We start from the raw sequence: 10594 nt of genomic DNA on the forward strand, positions 1-10594 counted from the left end.
AACATGAAGCAATTGCATAGTATATGTATTGACAAACGTACCTACAAGTGGGACCACATGTTTGTGGATGTTTTTGAGCAGTTAAAGGGCTAAAATACCCTGGTTTTGACAGTAAAATTATTGCAGAAAACTATCATAAATAGTTAAGAACTACAGTGAGTCAGGGCACTTGTTGGCGTATAGGAAGTCTGGCATTTACATAGTCTACTGCACCATGGCTAATGCACAGGGCACCAACAATATTACCCAGATCATTGGAGAGAAGTTGGATAATAAGAAATTTTCATTGTGGAAATTTAGGATGAAGAAATTTTTAGTTGGTAGAGGTTATTGGGACTTATGTACAGGTGATGAGGCTGAACCTGAAATGCCTAAAAGGAATCCAATAAATGATAAAAAAAAAGGGCTCATAAGCTATGGACTGAGAGAGCATGAAAGGTCTTACATTGGTTTTCATTATGTATATCAAATGCTATGGTTATACAAATTACTGGATGCAGTTCCCCAAAGGATGCATGGGACATACTCATGAAGATTTATGGAAATGTAACACATGCAAGAAATATTAAGCTGAAGCAACAGTTTAATAACATGTCTAGGAATGGTAGAAGCATTCGTGCCTACACTACAGAGATCAATTAGCTTGCCACCATTGGATCTTCAATGTCTGAGGATGATATGATTGTAGTGACATTGAATGGACTTGGCAAAGAGTATAAAGCATTTGATACATCTATTTCTATGAGAGTTGAATCCCCTGATTGGGATGAGTTGATTGCTTTGCTGCTGCATGAGGAAGTTAAGCTTGGGCTGAATACAGGTTCTAGTACATCTCAAAGTAGAGACATTGTTCTTTACTCTAGCCAATGTGGCAGAGGCGGCAGAGGCTGTGGCTCCTTTCGAGGTCGAGGAGACACTCGAAACACTTATGGAAAATAGCAGCAGAATGCCTGGCATGGCACAAATACACAAGGCCAACGTGTATCTTGCGGTTTTCGAGGTAGGGGGAGATTTCCTAGAGGTAGAGGAGGATCATGGTAGTCAAATGATTAGTCCAATAGGGACAAGGACTATCATTATTGTGGCAGATATGGGCATATAGCCAAATATTGTCATAAGAAGTAGGCTGATATGAAATCCAAGGGTAGATAGCATGGAAATTATGCTTCATCTAGCGGAGTTCTTGATGATCACGGTGACAGATTGTTTGCCATGCAGCATGTGTCTAAGAATGCATATGGGCAGAACATAGATGAGAGATGGTACATTGATTCAAGAGCTTAAAATCTTATGACACCTCATGGAGAATGGTTTGATGAGATGGTTGTAGGTTTGAATGGACATGTTTGTACTGGGGATGACACCCATCATACTATTCAACATAAAGGAGTTGTATCTTTGTTGATGCTTGATGGCAAGAAAATGAGCCTGCATGATGTACTACATGTACCTACAATAACCAAGAATCTTTTGTCAGTTGGACAGAAGGCGGAACAAAATCTGCAAGTGAGATTTAATAGAGATGGATGCTTTGTTGAAGAATATGGTAATGACTGCAAATTGATTTACTAGAGGCCGAAGAGATGGCAAAATGTTTACTCTTGATGCGTCAATTCCGGAATTGAGAGTAGCCATGTTTGCACATGATGGTGGTGGTATACAAGATGTTGAGATATGGCATAAGCTGATTGGCCATGTGAATATACAAAAGCTGAAATCTATGCAACAGAAGGAGGTTGTGCTTGTACTGCCTAAGTTCAAGTATCATGACTTTGGACATGTGTGTAATGCATGCCAGTTTGGAAAGAAAGCACGATTTCCATTTATGAGACATGTACGGAATAGCTCACGACCCTTGTAGTTGGTACATTCAAATGTATGGGGTCTGTCTTATAATGCTTCATTTGGTGGTGCTCGTTACTATGTATCTTTCATTGATGATTTCAACAGTTACACTTGGCTTTACATATTAAAACATAAGGATGATGTGTTTGATGCATTCAAGGACTTCAAGAAGCATGCTAAAAATGAGTTGAGCTATAAAATTTCATGTCTTAGATTAGATGGAGGTGGAGAGTATGTCTCTACTTACTTTGACAGGTACCTTGCTAAACATGGGATCAGAAGACAATTAACTTGCACCTATATACCACATCAAAATGGTATAATAGAAAGGAAAAAGCATAAAATAGGGCTTTTTCCTGAGTGCGTGCAGAAAACTTCCGCCTCCAAAACACGCTCCAAAAAGCATATACTGCCCTCTTGCTTCACCGCAAAGGGCGTCTCAACCTGAGACAATGCACTCCTGCACTTTCCGGCTGTGCTGCCTGCGGAGACTTGCTCCCAAAACAGAAAATGAAAGCAACAATGCTCCTCTTACCAGAACACCGCGAGCTTGGCTTGCTTCCTTGAGCTCCTTACCATGAACAAGGCTCTGATACCATGTCAAGATTGTGGGAGAGAAGGAAGGAGTCTCACTTGTAGCTTTCTTGCTTGCACAATGGGGGAATACACACAGAGGTGGAGGCTGAAAACAGTTTTTTCTTAGTTGTGTAAGCCAAAAGAACTCTCATACAAAGAAATAGAAGAACCCTATATATGGGTCTCAAACCAAACTCAACTAACTAAGGTGGCATACTAACTGAGCCACGAACTAGAGTAGATAAGGATAGCTGTCATGTAGCTATTATTCATGGGTGGTGTACCAACCGCGTCTACAACTGACACGTCGGTGACATAAATGCACAACGGTCACCCTGGCATATCACGAGTGGAGCTCGATATCTCAACATGGGAGATATTGTAAACAAGTCAAAACTTTCATTCCTTAAAGTGACATGTACACCCAGTGCCATGATGCCAAAGACATATATGAGGAAGATTAGTGATGGCCAATACATGATCAATAGACCTTGAAATAATAAAGGGATAAAGATTGCCAACCTTGGAAATCCTATTAAAAGTGAGGTTTCCATGAGTAATATTCCAAGAAAAATCACCAAAATAGATATGATAACCGGCACCATGTAGCTATCCACTAGAGATAAGGCTTTTCATCTAAGCTAGGACATGACATACATCATGCATAACAAAAGAAGTACCTCTAGAAAATTGCAAATGAGCATCATCAATGCCAATAATATCACATATATGATCATCTCTCAGTTGGCATTGTGGCTATATGTGCCTTTGATTCCCATAATAATAAGATGTAAATAAAGACTTAGGACTGCGGGATTTATTGTGAGCCACATTGATCGTTTGACACTTCTCGGGGTTGGTCGCCTATTCACTCACTACCATTTGCGGCTATTCCTTGGCAGTTGTAGTTTGTCTTGTATTAGTGATTGCCCAAACGTATTGATGTAGAGGATTGAGATGAATTGGATGAGTTATGTAAGTCCACAATCATATTGTCCCTCTCTAAGTAGGTATTCTATAATGTTGTCTCTAATGGGTAGTCTGCATGGGACTTATGGGATATGATTCACAATGTCTATGACAAGAGAGTCCCGCTTCTTAGATGCATTGGCTAAAGCAACTCATGGACCTTCTCATGAAGGAGGGTACTTCTATGCCAACCCACTTAAATGAGTTTCATTCCATTCTCGGTCATTTGTCTTCGTAGTAGGGGATTGAATTCAAGGATAATCTTTTCCCTTTATTCCTCTTGGTTATACTACATGAATCATTATGGGATATATTTCATATTTCTATGTGTGTAAGAATGCCTACAAATGGGCTAAACTTGCAAGATATAGAGGGTACACTCTTAAATGAAGATGTTAATAGAAAGAATGTCAATGCTTCCTGCACCTCTCATGATTTGACCATTAGAGGCAATAATGGTAGGAGCGATCACTACCATTGTGGAAGAGACTCTCAACAATCTTGTTCTCAATCATGTGGAAAGTCTTACAATAGGTCCCATGGCCATAAGTCCTCATTGACTTGTCATTATTGTGGGAAAGCAGGACATATTCAGCCACAGTGCCATAAAATACACAAAGACAAGCACAAGGAAAAGAGTAAGGGTAAATTAGAGGACAAAAATAATGATTGTAGCATTGTCCCTAACAAGTCCAGCATTAAGATTAAAGAGATTAATGTCATGCAAACTGATTTTTTATTATGATTTCATACTTGCAGCTTCTTCTCTTGATACTTCATAGCTGACTGATACTTTGTTAGGATATACTCAGTGTTGGTTGGTAGATTCAGGGGCTTCCTTTCATGTGATTCCTCATAGAGAGTGGTTTCATTCCTATTGCAATATGACTGGATCTGTCTGTTTGGGTAATGACCTAGCATTAAAGATCGTTGGTATGGTGATGTCCAGTTGTATTTTGGTTCAAGCAGCACATTTACTCTTCATGATGCACATCATGTACCAGCTCTCACAAAGAGTCTTATCTCTGTTGGTACTTTGGATTATGCAGGCTATGTTGTTTCTTTTGGTGATTCCTCATGGAAGATTACCCGTGGGAATCTTATAATTGAACGTGGTGCTAAGTCTAATACTCTATACCCCTTCCTTGTATTTGGGGTTAGTTGACTAAGTTTTGGTAGTGAATACAGTTCCATATGTATCGCTTTAGCTTTTTCACCTTGGGCACATGTCCTTGAAAGGAATGAAAATGCTTACCCACTTGCAGTATCTTCTGCCCCTTAACTATAAGTGTTTTGAGTCTTGTGATCATTGTTTATATGGCAGGTAGACATGTAATACTAAAGCCTCAAGAGGAACACCAAGAAAACCAAGGAATCTACTACAAGAAAATCTATCTTGTCACACCAACAAGCATGTTCTTCATACTTTAATCAATGGTAAGAAGAAAAAAATACCAATCTTTACAAATTCTCACATAGCATCATAAAGCAAATCTCTGACGGATTTATCACAACAAGTCTTCGACATATTCTTCATATTCTTCATAGAGACTATCAAAGAATCAAAATGACACAAAGGATGGATCAACTTTGAATGGAATTCATCACATAGTATTCATCTTTCATCATCTTCATAGCCTTCATAGTCTTTCTCTCATGTAGATGCAAGGTTTCTCATAAAAAATTGACTATGTCTCATACTCTATCTCTCTCACATATGCTCTCTCTCAATAGTACATGAGAATAATAATGAATAATTCTCAATATTCATCTCTTGGTCATGGACACCCCTCCCAAGAGGTATGTCTGATATGAAGAGTCACTAGAGCCACTATAGGGTCCCTTGGAAGCTCACTACTATCATTGTCACTTCAATCTTCAGTTCAAGTCTTCTTCACCTACTTCTTCTACTTCTTCAAGCTATTTTGAACTTGTACTCTTCCTCTTCCAAGATTACAAAATGTTTCCAAAGCTAAGCATCCATCCATTAGAATATATACAGAAGCAAATAGAGACTTACAAAATAGACACATAAGCTATATAGAACACTACAGAAGGTCTATATAGAAGACATAAAAATCATATAGCTCAAACCAAAACCACTTCAAATCACCAAAACCCTTCCAACACACTCTCAATAACTCCTCAAAAGGCTCATTCACAATCTCAACCTCACAAACAAAAAGCAATCAAATCAAAATAAAGGCAAAACAGACCCTATCAAAACTAAATAGACACATTGCAAAACCTATCAAAACATCATATCTCAACCCAAAACCATCATGAGCTTCTTAAACCTACTCAACCCATCTCAAAACTCTTCAAAACACTTCCAAACTCAACAAAAACCAATCAATGAACCCTCAAAATCAACCATTCAACTCACAAATATAACAAAAATTAGCCCAGAAACAATTCAATTCAGCCCTCAATATATCCCCACACTTAATTAGGGAGCATCCTTGTGACCTTAAAACAAGGAAGAATACTAAGCCCAAAAATTAGATCAATACTTCTCTTTGGAAATTCAATCAATTAGCATCCATGAACCAACCTTGACCCCATCAATCTCCAAAATAACATGGATCTATCAAACAAATCGACAAAAGGAAAACACCTCAAACCATAAACCGATTCTTAGTTTTCAAACTATAATCAAAGAAATTAGTAAAGGATATAAGAGGTTCTTCCATTCTTGCACAAGTCTTCAAAACTTTAGCCAAACCCATAAATCAACATCTTCAAATCTTTTTTCTTTCTCGAACCATATCTCTAGATAAACACAAATCAAACACACCTACATACTAATACATAACATAGAAAAATTGAATGACACCCCAATAAGGCAGTGTGAAAAGAGATTCCATTAAAGTTAAATCCATCAATTACATCCATAAAGAAACCATCAATGAAGATGTTCTATTTTAAAGGCCCGATGATTTCAAAACCTATCCATGCAAAAAGATTCATCTACAAATAGCTTAGGAGAATTTTGAAAGAATTACAAACAACACATCCTCTTTAGAAGGACAAGATATCTGCTTGAAAGACAAAGAGCATGGAAATATAAGATATCCAATTGACGAGGATCAATATCCACATCGGCAATCATACACAACTTTGATACTTGCTTCTGATCATTATGAGAATAATGATGCATGTACACTAGGAATGAGGAAAAATGAGTAGTTAATCTAATTGAAGAATCAGTAGATTAATAATAGATCTAGGAAAACTGCAAAAAATCTTGATAAGCTTAGATAAGAGTCTGCCAATCCCTTAGAATTATGGGCCAATTAATTTAAGGTCTTGTCAATGAGTCGTTTTGGCTCCACCCTCTTCGTCTTTGTATCTACAAATCGAAACTAGAGTAGCTAACCAACTGAGGGGGGCTAGGAGTAAAATATGTAGATGGAGGAAGTGGAACAAGTATCAACAAATGAAGGGATAGATAGGCAAAATCATAAAAAGAGGAAATAGTTAAAGATGGAGATTTGTAATTTAACTAAATCAGATAAGAAAGGAGCTAGAAAATATGCTATAAAAGCGAAAAGGAGTATGATATATTGTAGAGGACAAGGAGGAGTGGAAGAGAAAACATGATTAACAATGAATGGGCAATGAGTAAAGATTGAAATGTGAGGAGCACCTTCTAGTTGGAAAAGAAGAGGAAAAATAACATGGAGAGTCATTTGAAGTATTGATAGGTAAGAACCAAATCGGTGGGCCATCTATTGATAATAAGCAAGGGAAGGCACTAATGGACCCACATCAGAGCAACAATTATAAGCTTCGAAGAAGGAGGTATCAAAAGGGGATTGTTTAAAATATGGGCTCAAAGATCCTCCCTCAATTAGTTAGTAGTTTGTAATTGTGTAGGAGCTTTTAATTGTCTATGATTCAATACCACATACTCTATCATGGAATGCCAAGAAACCTACAAACATGCATCCACTTTGGAAGAATAGGCTTAAAAATTCTCATCCATCTACAACTCCAAGTGTCTAACATAAAGAATAGCTTTCAAGGTGACATCCCCCACAAATGAAGACATATTTTCATCATCTAGAATCAAAAGATCACCTTGAAGATACATTTAAGACATTAGCATGGTGTTTGGTATAACTAAATCCACAAAAACCATTTGGGCAACTTGTGCTAGGAGATTTGAGGATCAAGCACAACCCCATCCATCCTTTAGAGGATGCAAATCCATAGTGGACACCTTCATGCAAAAAGGCCAGATTTTGTTGTTAATAGTGCATAAAGAAGAAATGAGTTGGCATGATGTATTCCATAAACTACTCAAAACAAGACCACAAAAGGACTTTCCACATTATCTTGGAACAAAGAACACAACGTTGCACTACATTGGAGAGCAACCAGGTCGGTGGCTGATAAAGATGGTACTGATGGTACATTAGGACTTGGAAAAATGGAGCATAGCTGAGCCAACTATTCTTTTAACTCATCAATTTGGGTATTTTGATGCTCAACAGTATAATTTACCAATTGTAACTCCATTGTCTCTTGAAAAATATGATTCTTATCCTCATTGACAGTAGCTACTTGAGCCTTTGCTTCAATCAATTGAGCCTGCAAAGAGGATCTTTTCACTTTCTAGGCCTCTAGAAATCTAGTCTGTGACTCCATTTGTTTGAAAATAATGGAAAGAGTTTCCTTACTGAGGCAAGCGCAGTATTAGCCTTATGTAACTCCTCCTTGGAGTGTTGCATCTCCTCATGGAAAGAAGAGTATAACTACTGAACACAAGTTGTAATTGATATTTTTATGGAACTCATGAAAAAAACTGACAGTGGCTTGGTAGTGCTGGTCATATATGTTGATGATTTGATAATCATTGGTGGTGATGACTTGGGCATACATCATGTGATGAAGATGCTGAAAATTGAATTTGACATGAAAGACTTAGGTGATTTGAAGTATTTCTTGGGCATTGAGGTGGTTATAGCTAAAACTGGTTTATGGCTGATGCAGACGCACTATGCCATGGAAATGCTGAAGAAGCATGTCATGGCTGAATGCAAACCACTGGATACACTTCTTGATTAGAATGTAAAGCTAGACATGAACACTAGGGCTGAAGTTGAGGATGTGACTATGTACAAGCAAATGGTTGGTAGTCTAATTTACTTGACCATCACTAGGCCTGACTTGAGCTATGCTATTGTAGGACTCATAATCTAGTTTATGCAGAAGCCCAGAAAGCTGCACTTGGATGTAGTTAGACGCATTATGAGATATGTTAAGTCCACTGTGGATTATGGGCTGTTCTATGTGAGAGATAAGCTCTTGAAACTTGTTGGATACACGGATGTAGATTGGGTAGGATGCTCATATGACCATAGATCTACGAGTGGCTATGCTTTCGGGTTTGGAAGTGGAATGATTAGCTGGAGCAATAAGAAGGAGCCTACGGTTGCTTTATCGAGTACTGAGGTAGAGTACATGGGTGCTGCATTGGCAGCATGTGAGATTGCATGGTTGCTCAAGCTCATGGCTAATTTAGACATAAAGGTAGATGCTCCAGTGACTCTGCTATGTGACAATCTTAGTAGTGTACTCCTGGCCATGAATCCAGTATACCATGCCATGACAAAACACATTGAGGTGCATTATCACTTCATCAGAGAGATGGTTCTTGCAAGGAGAGTTGATCTCATGCATGTGAAGTCTAATGAACAGGTTGCAAATATCTTTACCAAGTCTCTGGGTAAAGATAAGTTCAGTGTTTTTAGACAGTTGCTTGGTATACAGATGCTACCTTGAGCTTGAGGGGGAGTGTTAGACTTCAAGCTCATCTTTCTGTCTTTGGTATGACTGTACTCGATACTTGAGTTGTCCAGCTATACTACATGATGCAGTCATTAAATAAGTCGGTGCTTAGGACTTAGTTGTTTGGTGTGAATGGTCCTAGAGACCCTAGGTTGTAAACAATCATTTCAGTTATGTGTCAATGACATTTGAATATATGTGAGATAGCTCTTAGCTCCTCACTGTGTGAGCTCCAATCTTTCTCTGAATTTAAACACTAATCACCTTGATAAAGTGTTGATCCATTTTGGCAAGGAGCTAGGAACTCCAATCAATGGTCTCCCCCTTAAGCATCATTCTGAAAGCAATGAACAATTCCTTTGGCATATCATTAAATAGAGTCTTGTTAGGCGTAAAGTTGTCTTGAAGGAACTAACATAATTATTTTCAAAAAGGATCAAAGATCATGGAAACACAAACTCTCAAAAGTAATGATGACCCATTTTGCATCTAAATAAGTCCTTGGTCTATCGTTGTAAGAGCTTTAGAATGTCAACATTGGAAAAGATGTGGTAGGCCATTAGAAAGGGTTCCCATGATAGGAAAGAGACAAGCCTTCCCCAATCCTTGAGGTTTCATTAGAACAATAGTACCACAAATAGAGTCAAATTGCAAACCACGATAGGAAAGAGACAAGCCTTCCCCAATCCTCGAGGTTCCCCACAATAGGAAAGAGACAAGCCTTGCCCAATCATCGAGGTTTCATTAGAACAATAGTACCACAAATAGAGCCAAACTGCAAACCACATCCTAGATAAAATTCGGCATGACCTACCCACACATATAACTGATAGCTTCATGAAATACAAACAAACAGGCACCCTGATCCTCATATCAAGTAAGAAAATAAAAAGGAATATACATATCATAGCCCAAACTACACTATCATGACCATCAAAGCAGAAGAAATACCATAAATTACATCACTCTTGACACAATTGAACCAAGACCAAACTAAAACCTGCCAACATGGACTAAGCAGTAGACAGTGTCACCTTCATTTCCACGTATCACATTCATTGATTAGATGAGTGTAGAAGGGAGCTCATGCTCAACTCCCAAGACCTACAAACTGCTTATTCGTTCAAGCATTTTAGGCGAGCACCTATGGCTATCTCTCACCTAACCAACACGCCTCAATCCTACCGGGGTGTAGTGAGCTTACCTCGATGCTGAAATGAGTTGCCTCCTCCCTCAAGCACACCAGTAGCTCCACGATTCTTGATGCAACCTCAAGTGTCCTCAAGCCTCCACCTCTAAGCTCCATCCTCCATAACCGCGAGTGAGACAAGAGAAGAGAAGAGAAGAAAAGAAGAAGAGAGGAAATGGTGGAGAGCTTCACCTCCTTGATCCCTCACCCTCACACTTT

Source organism: Lygodium microphyllum, chromosome 29, assembly GCF_053477565.2.
Source record: "Lygodium microphyllum isolate KBCC chromosome 29, Lygodium_microphyllum_v1.1.10, whole genome shotgun sequence".
Taxonomy (NCBI): Eukaryota; Viridiplantae; Streptophyta; class Polypodiopsida; order Schizaeales; family Lygodiaceae; genus Lygodium; species Lygodium microphyllum.